The sequence below is a fragment of the Sylvia atricapilla genome, chromosome 3 (assembly GCF_009819655.1).
Source record: "Sylvia atricapilla isolate bSylAtr1 chromosome 3, bSylAtr1.pri, whole genome shotgun sequence".
NCBI classification, from domain to species: domain Eukaryota; kingdom Metazoa; phylum Chordata; class Aves; order Passeriformes; family Sylviidae; genus Sylvia; species Sylvia atricapilla.
The window spans coordinates 34,242,944-34,252,683 of record NC_089142.1 but is presented as its reverse complement, the minus strand read 5'-3'; the positions used below and the strand labels follow the sequence as shown (position 1 = coordinate 34,252,683).

Here is a 9,740-nt window from a genome sequence, read left to right as displayed (position 1 = left end):
ACTACAGAACAAAATGGCTTTGGCCTTCCAAGGTAAATAACCATCCAGCCAGGAGAAAGGCTTCCCACTTGGTAACAGCACAATAAAAGGGAGTTCTCTAGGATAATGTAAAACTCTTCCAGAGAATGGGGGTCCCAAGTTACTTAGAACCTTTTCAAGCTCATTTGTAATTGTTCCAATTATTTACTCCTTTTTCTCAAATCCAGGAAGATTTTACAATGTGTAAATATTTTCTCTAGCCTTTGGTGGACTGTTCGAGCCTCCGAATGGCTGAGTAAAGTTATAAAGTTGTCAGTGACTCCATCAACTCTTCTGCACTTTTCCTACGAGATCTGTCAAACCACGGGGGAGGAGTTAAAAAGGAAAGGCCCAGTTGGGCTGGATTGGAATTTTACACGTGACCAGAGATTTCTAGATGTAAAAATTTTCAACAAAACAATACTATTTACTTAAGGACTAGTTTGCATTGCTTCCTGGACACCTGCTAGTGGTCTGACTGGGGATGTGGCAGCTATCAATATTTAGAAAGGGAGCATCTGCCCTCTGTAAACCTTGTAAATTTAATTTCCACTAAAGTTCATTCAGCAATTTATTAAAACATGCTGAAATGGGTGGTTACATAGGCCTAGAATAGCATAACCACTCTTTTCTTAGCTTTACTATCCACAGATATGAAGTGTTGCTCATAATACATACCTGTACTTTTGCCTTCTGCCAAATAATGCAGGCATATACTATCTGTAAGGATGTCAAGCGCATAACTTAATAGTTAGTTGATTAATTTGAGTATCTATGGGAAAAAAATACTAAAATGGGTGATGTAAAAGTAAAGAAGCAAAAGTAATGGGTCAAATTTCCAGAAAAAAATCTCTACAAATTATTTTCAAATCATGTGTACAAGTAGAGCCCATCAAAAATATAATTATGTGTGCAAACTGCTTGAGTGGAGGTCATACCAGCTTCCATATAGGAAAATTCCTCTAGGGAGGTAGACTGCTCATCTGGATTAACTGGGCTCACGAAGCCACGATTTTTAAACAACAATTGTTAGTGATTTAGTAATACATGAATATGACTCTGAGGTTAAAAACTAAAGCACAGAAAATAAAATCCCAAGGGAAGAAGATATGACTAATGGGAAAATTCACTGTCTTTGAATTTTTCTTTACATTATCACAGTCATGCTTTGTTGACTTCAGCAAATTGCATTGCTGCTTAGCAGCATTATTATCTTAACTCTAAAATATTCAATTAAGGCTTTCTTGAATTGAATTAATTAGAAAAATATGATGGTATTCCCATGGTGTGATCCTGACTTTATTCTTTGCCTCTTTATTCTTGTTGTACTTGCCAGAAAGAATTGGAAACACTGCATTCAGTTCCCCTGAATCAGCTTTTTTTGTAAAACATACAGAATCATGACTGTTTAGTCGCATTTATTAATTCTAGGAGTCTTTTTTGAGATGACAACAGGAAAATTTCTCCTTATATGAAATATTCATATTTTCCTTCAACAAAAGATATTCTTTACTTCTAAGACATAATTCTAGAAAGACTATTAATTAGCATTGTGAATTACTAAAAAGTGTGAAATGCTACTGGAAAAAGGTTTTAGTTTGTAGAGAGGGCCAAGCTTATGTACCTCTGTTAATTTAGGTATAGTTTTCATTTTTCAGTTCTGCTATCCAAAGAACAAATCAGTTCTGCTAATATTTGCAGAAGTCAAATTTCATTGTTTTGCAACAAGCAAACATTACAAAACTTAAATTACTGCTTAGACTTGAAGTTCTAAAAATGCCAGCTGTCTATGTAGAAGTTAGGATAATTTAAACATCGAGGTTTTAACTAATATTGACTTAAAACGTCGGTGGGCTAAAAATACTACATGGTGAAGTCATCATTTGTCCAGCTGTTTAGATTACATATCCTCCAAGTAATACTTGTGTTCTTGTGGGGAAATAACTATGAATCCTTAATTAAAGGATTAAAGTCCCAAAGGTTTTTAGAATAAAGTCGGAAAGCTTGTGGTTTGGGATCCTAATGCTTCCTCTGTAATTTTTTAGGACACTTTGGTAATGATTTTTTTTTTGTAAATGGAAATGGTAATCTAGATCTCTATTAAAAGTAGAATCTGTCTTTCCAAGATTTCCAGAGTTTTGTCTCTTATGGGAAGATTGGATCCGCATTCACACTGTTCTATCACTTTCAAAATATGTATCAGAGATTATGTCTTGAAACTAAGTATCTCACAATAAATAGACTTAAAATTTTATCATTCTGTCTTCCCATGGCACTGTTTCACACTTCTCTGCAAGTAAGAGGAGAAAAATTCCAATATTTGAGCAGTGGTTGTTTAAACAAATTCCTTTCTCCACTATATCAATTACAAAGAAGAGATGATGGTGGTCTGTACTGTCATACTCCTTGTCAAACCATGCATCCAAATTAGTTGCAAGAACATTGACTTTTGAGCTGTTATATTTCCTAGCTCAGCAGAAATGGCAATTTTCTTTCTTTCTCTCTTTCTTTCTTTCTTTCTTTCTTCCTTCCTTCCTTTCTTTCTTTCTTTCTTTCTTTCTTTCTTTCTTTCTTTCTTTCTTTCTTTCTTTCTTTCTTTCTTTCTTTCTTTCTTTCTTTCTTTCTTTCTTTCTTTCTTTCTTTCTTTCTTTCTCTTTCTTTCTTTCTTTCTTTCTTTCTTTCTTTCTTTCTTTCTTTCTTTCTTTCTTTCTTTCTTTCTTTCTTTCCATCTATTTATCCAGTATTTCTCATGATAGTTTTGTATTTCTTTTGCTTCCTTGTTTTCCACTGATCTGGAATTCCAGTACAAGACAATCCTATGCACAAAAAATTCTGACAGGTCAATATAAACTTCAGAATTGTAATAACCTCCAGCTGCTAAAGGAAAGACAATTAAGCAGCAGTCTTTAGTTTTTAGGCCTATCCTATCACTTCATGATTTTGGAGAATGTAAAAAATCCACATAAATGTCATTCATGTTTGACCTGCTCTTACATAAATGAACAGAGCAACAAAGAAATCTGAAATATATCCTCCTTCAATTCTACCCATGCAAAGCACTCTTCTTTTAGCAGTCATCAATACTAAGATTTGCTCACATCATATTTGGTCAAATCTTTGTGCTGTAACACACATAGCTGAAAACAAGACACAAAATTAATAAGTATAGGGAATTTAATGAGCTGGTATAATCATATAAGTGTTTTACACTGTTCCTAGAGCTGTCTGTGTGAGTATTCCTTGTCAAACTTAGACATATAATTTCAGGTTTCAAATTAAAATAGCATTGGGTTTTGATCTGATTTTGGAATATCTTCATATTTTTATTGTATCTGACTGTCAAACTCCTCATAATAATATGAAAGTATATAAAATACTTTAGTAATTAGGGGGAAAAGCATAATATCAATTTGCAGCAATTTGCATTTTAATGAAATAACCACAATTCTGATAATAGCTACTGCAATTCTGGCAGAGATATTAATCATATGAAAGAAAACCCAAACCCAATAATTAACTAGACAAATGACATCAGCAAATTAAGACCCTTTAGAGTTTTGCCAAGGAAAACTGACTAGTGAAATTAGTTACAGGATCAATCATTGAATGCAGAGGGCTTGGCAGAAGGAAGTGAGAGAAAACCCATGAAGCTGGGTATATGTGCCTGAGGACGTGGACAGGTTTAGTAAAGAATCCATGCCTGCTTGAGATGAAGAGGCAGGAAATTCCCACTGGGTTCCTGTCCCCAAAGGAAAGAGGACATGCAGTACTAGAAATCTTTGGCATAGTGTTTAGGGTTAGTTGTTGATGGATGAGGGAAGAAGATGAATGAGGAATCAGCTTTTCTGTACAAGGTCAGCATTAATTCTGTGTTAGAAGAGAAGAAGACTGAGAAGACTGGTGCAAAGAGTAAGGAATCAGGGAACCTGGATGCAAAAGAAACCACTCCAGCATCCTTGTGCCCACCTGGGAGAGAGCATCATTCCCAAGCCTAACCACTGCATTTTTCATTCATTAAAGGAAACATCTAATTTCCCTTTTAATTTACTGAGAGTAGGTTTTAATATATAACCTTGGCCTTTAATTTTTGCTACTTACTCTCAGTATGGAATTTCATATTCTCAAGTCTAGGCATCTGGGAAAATGGTTTAGTTTCCTAGGGAATTTTTCTGAAGTTAGATAATAAACTTTCTTGTCAATTGAGTTCATTGAGATGACATATGAAGGCCGATGTATTAGGTCTCTGTAACTGCAGAAGACATCCAGTTATGTAGGAAGACATGAGAAAGGTACCACTAGTACTGGGCATCCCACTTTGAGCCTTGTGAGGTCTTCTGTTTCTAAAAGTAGCTACAGCCCAGTGTGGAAGGAGAAGAAAGGGAAACATTTTCCTCCCACAAGCACAAGTTTCTCAAAGATTTCTTTCAGTACACTCTCTTCTCTCAAACTCTTCCTACATAAGCCAAATCCAAGCAAGGCCTTCCAGGACAAAGTAGGTACAAAAGAAAATATTTGCAGGTATACTTAGTGATGGAAGTAAATTAAAAATGGTGGCAAATATGAAGAGCTGCAAAAATACATGTTATTGATTGATAATCACTGAGTGTCCAGGTAATAAAATGGCAGATAAAATTGAGCAGAGATTACTACAAAGTGGTATGTATGGGAAGAAAAATTTCAGCTTAACATACATAGTGATATACCTACAGTAGATAATTACCATTATGGCCTGAAATTATGTCATGTAAGTAGATAATTCTATGAAAATACCACCTCATGGTTAACCAGTTGTCAAAGCCCACAGAAAGTTAGGAATTATTAGGAAAGAATTCAGAAAAAAAAATCCCAAAATTGTACCATGCTATCATAAAATAAAATGTCCCCACAACTTGAATATGATGTGTTGCTTTTTTAATCCATTCCATGAATTATAAAATAAGTATAGGCAATAAAGAGAGTGCTGAGTATCAAAAAGGCTCAGTATGAGAAAATGGAAAACTCATTCTGGCCAACAGCTGATCTAGAAGAAAAAGGAAAAGGTTTCCAATATCCTGTGTAGAATGGAGATAGGAAACAGGGTATGATTTTTCACTGTCTTTTTCAATAGAAGCAACTTCAAATGAAACAAGCAGGAAACAGATCAAAAATAAACAAAAGAAGTACCTTATACATACATAATTATGCATACATAATTAACCAGTGAATCTCCCTAAATGTTGTGGATTCTAAAAGTCCACATATAAATCAAAAGTGGTTTGGACAAATTCATGGAAGCAAAATCTGTTCCAGTAAATGCACTTCCTCTCTTGTGAGACATGGAAGATGTGAAAGATCATGAAGCCATCAAGCCACACTAGCTGAGAAGAGAGGTGAGGAAAAGGTACCAAATTACTTGGTACCTACTGTGACCTAGGATATTATGTGGACAGGGAATATTAACATCGTTCAAAAGAGTATATACAATTGCATTTTAGGAGCACCCAAACCTGTACGTCTGACTGGACTCAGAAGACTCAAGCAGAAAAATGCTCATTGCTAAGTCCCAAACTTCCCTGACCACTCCCAGGGACAGAAAGGTGTAGTTCTGGGAGAGGCCAGAACCACCCTGCCACCTTTTCTGGCACAATTGGAAGCTTTTGCAAGTTAGACAAAAGCTCAGTGTTGGAGGGTGGAGTCAGACTGTCCTTCCTCACTTCATGTCTGCTTTTAATGATGAGCCTTTGATTAGAGAAGGTCCTCTATCATTATCTTTTTTTAGTAATGAGAATTATAAAGCAAAGATTAGGGGAAAATATACATTTCTCAGGGGAAGTTATGTGGCTTTTCCCTAGATATGCTCTTAGTGGGGCACTGCTTTTTCAACAAAAGAGGTGTTTCTGCTACTTGAGGGAAATGCAGTTCCCACTAGAGTCAGTGACTGCAAAGGGAAGTGCAGCCTTCTTTAGGGAGTCATAACAAATAGCATCCCCAAGCCCTGAGGCCCACAGAGAGAAGAAGGGGTTCAGACCCTGTGTCTGCAGAGACTGAGTAACACTAGCAGCAGTGCAGAGACAGCATATAGTAAAATAATGGTTTATTTGTCAGCTATAGCATTGATACACTTTCCATTTGTACTGCCTTTCCCATAATCTGCATGTCCTGCCCACCTGCTAAGAAGATATTTATAAAAACCCTCCAGATATAGGGGCAATAGCATCTGTGCTGAGGAAGTCAACAAATAAAAAGTACATTGTCCTTAATGGAAGCTAGAGATGATTGAATATTATTAGCTGTACAGGTTATTGTCTCTTTGTCTTCCCACTTCAGTGTCCCCAGAAGCCTAGCAACATCTTTTCTTCAAAGTTTAGAATTTTAACTGAAATGCTTAGGACTGTCAAAATATATGAAACACAACTAATATCTATGTGAAGTAATGGATATGGAACATGTGAACACTTCACAATAATTGAATGCAACAACCTAAGCTAACGATACCTACAGACACAAATGTGCAGAATTAGACTTTTTGGAACAGTTTGTTTCTTTACATTTGCAGTGCTGAAAATTATGCTGTTGATCCTGTCGCAACAGCAAAGTCACAACCAAATTCAAACAGATTGCAAGTGGCTTGAATCAGTCACCACTAGGTGTTTCCTACACTACTGTAAAAGAACAAATGTTGGCAACATAAACAAATTAAGAACATGTAGTGTTTTAGAAAGCTAGATGTCAATGTAACTGTAGTATTATTGAGATTAAAATGGAAAGCGCTAAAAGCTTGGCATGTGTGGAGGTGGGCAGAGCCCCGGCTGTTCTGCCCTGGAGGGAGCCCCAGTGCTGGTAAAGGATCCTGAAACACACCAGATCTTGGGCCCTTTCAAATTGATTACCTGGGGGAGAGGCTATGCCTGTGTCCAACTGTCATCTGGCCCAAAATGGTTTCCAGGAAAGAACATTAAACCATACCTGAGCCCTCCTAATAATGCTCCCACAAACATAGACAAAAATCCTCCTGAGTCAATCACAAGACCTCCTCAGAACCAGACCAGCTCGGCTTGGAGAAGGAGACATCGCCGGATGACCCCATACCAGAAAAGAAACCGTCCCGTCACCCGACAGCAGACGAGACAGAGCCGAGCAAGATGCCCAGAAATAAAAACCCAAGCCATAGGCCAGAAATAGTCTGACCAAAAGTTGATCCTCAGTTTACGTGTTTAACACCCCTTTTTGTCACCCCAAATTATTCCCTTCCCTCAACCCCTGCCAAACCTCCCTCCCCCTCTCACCACAAAGCTAATCACTCTTGCTTATATTCCCTCTCAGAAGCCCCATCCCTGTTACCTTTCTTCACACTCAACATCCATCCATGCGAACATACAGAAACTAGAAGGATTAGTAAAAGACATAAAAACAGAAAAGTCTCTGGACTGGGTCGACAACCTCTTTGGACAGTGGGGATTGACAGGGTGGGTGGCCTCCTTGGTTAAAAGTGTTTTAGGGATTTTCATTGTGATTGTTATCATATTGCTTATGTTTTCATGCCTCCTACGCTGCTTTAAAAGAACGGCTGGTGAGGCTTTTTTACTAAATATAAAAGGAGGGGTTGTGGAGGTGGGCGGAGCCCCGGCTGCTCTGCCCTGGAGGGAGCCAAGCTGAGGAGTCAAGGAAGAATTTCGCAACTTCAGCCAGAGCACCTAAGACAAAGACAAACCTCCTAGCCACGGCGACCTGGCTGGAGACCCACAAGCCCCCTCGGGATTTTATGTAGATCTGTTACAATTGATTGGTTCTGAACCCTTTTCCTCCCACCCTGGTGTCCCATAAAACCCCCTGAGTTTCCTCTGATCAGGAGAGGTTCCTCATCCCTGGACCCCTTTCACTGGTACCCTCTCAATAAAGTACCACCTGCGGAAATTCCATACGAGACCTCTCTCTCTCTCACCACGGCCGGCTAAAAGAGGGGCTAACTCACAAGGGCATGAGCTAAGAGCACTGGGCTGAAATCACTGAAAGCTGAAATCACTGAGCTGAAAAATCACTGCTCTGCCCGCTGCTGAGAAGCCCCTCTGCCAGCTGAGGAGAGCCCTGACCCCCCAAGGAGCTGTTTCTAGCGAGTCATCCTTTGGGGTGGCTGTGGCTCTCTGGGTCCCAAGCGGCGGACCCCCTCCACCAGCTGGCATAGGCATTAGCAGATACTGTAATACAAATTAATTGTACAAATCTCAGGCTGGATATCACCATACCATGTCCTAACTTCCAAGTATAGCATATCTTCCTACCAATGGATCCTTTGGCCTACAGACTGTCACCTACTGGAGGGACCCAGCACAACTGTGGGGTGCAGTGGAAGTCAACCTCTGCATTCGTAGTGAGATAGAACTTAGCTATACCTCCCGGCATTGTTTTTACAGCTCTCAACTAATTATGTTTTTTGTTTCTTCTGCAAAATTTATTACCTACTAGGTGCTGCTCTGTTCTGAAATGTTTGTGTAAGTAGCTTTACAGTCATTTGTCAAATAAATTAACCTGGCATATTCTTTAATACCTTCATTTTTTCTAACTAATTGTAAATCATTCATCCTCAGACAAATTTAATCCTTAATGCTCTGCTGGATTTTAATCAAATAATAAAACTAGTGATACAGAAACTACAATAGGATTTTAAATCACTACAGATTATCCGGATAACATTACAAATGCCATTTTGTCACATGTCCAAAGATTTGACTTACAAAATGTCTTTTTACTAACAGAGGTGGGTTGTGCCTAGCTGGACACCATGTCCCTACAGAAGTCTATCACTCCCCTCCTCACCTGGACATTGGAGAGAAAATACAACTGAAGGCTCCTGGGTAAAGATGAGGACAAGGGAGAACACTCAGCATTTACTATCATGGACAAAACAGGCTCAACCCAGGGAAATTATTTTAATTTATTGTCAATCAAATCATGGCAGTAGAATGGTAAGAACAAATCTAAAATCCACCTTCCCTCCACCCCTACATCTTCCCAGGCTCATCTTCATTTATGAATTCTCCACCTGCTCACCTCCAGAAGAACAAGGGGATGGGGAATGGTGGCTTTGGTCAGTTCCTCACATTCTTCTGCCCATCTTTCCTCCTCAGGGAAGGACTCCTCATGCTCTTCCCCTGCTCCTGTCTCTCCCACAGGAGACAGTCCTTCCTGAATGTCTCCAACGTGGATCCTCTCCACAGGCTGCAGTTCTTCACAAACTGCTTCAGTGTGGGTCCCTTCCACAGGGTTCAGCCTTCAAGGGACAGATTGCCCCAGAGTGGGTCCCCTTACAGGGCCAGCAAACCTGCTCCCTTGTGGGTTCCTTGCTCTGTGAGGCTACAGGTCCTGCCAGGATCCTGCTCCAGCACAGGCTTCCCACAGGGTCACAGCCTCCTTCAGGCATCCCCCTGCTCCAGAGTGAGGTCCTCCATGGGATATCTGCACCACAGTGGATATTTGCCCCACCAATGGAGGTCCACCTGCTCCAATGGAGTAGACCTCCATTGAGGAGCAGCTGCCTCACCATGATCTGCCCTATGGGGCTGCAAGGGAATCTCTGCTCCAACACCTGGGAAATGCAAAATCGCATGCAAACTGAAACCGAAACTGAAGAGTGAAATTAGTTAGTTAGGGGACAAGTGCAACTACTGCAGAATATTTAGTAGATAGTATTTGCAAACACCTGCAAGTCACTTCCTAAGAAACAAAATTACTATATAACATAGTGT

The 9,740-nt window shown here is 39.4% G+C and overlaps 1 long non-coding RNA gene across 1 annotated transcript; it reads right to left on the bottom strand.

Moving 5' to 3' along the window:
• Positions 1–2,708: 2,708 nt before the first annotated feature.
• LOC136358921 (uncharacterized) lies at positions 2,709–9,440 on the bottom strand. Its single transcript, XR_010743180.1, has 2 exons — positions 9,046–9,440; positions 2,709–2,834 (listed from the first exon to the last, which is right to left on the bottom strand). It is a non-coding gene; the product is annotated as an uncharacterized lncRNA (long non-coding RNA).
• Between the last annotated feature and the right edge of the window lie 300 nt (positions 9,441–9,740).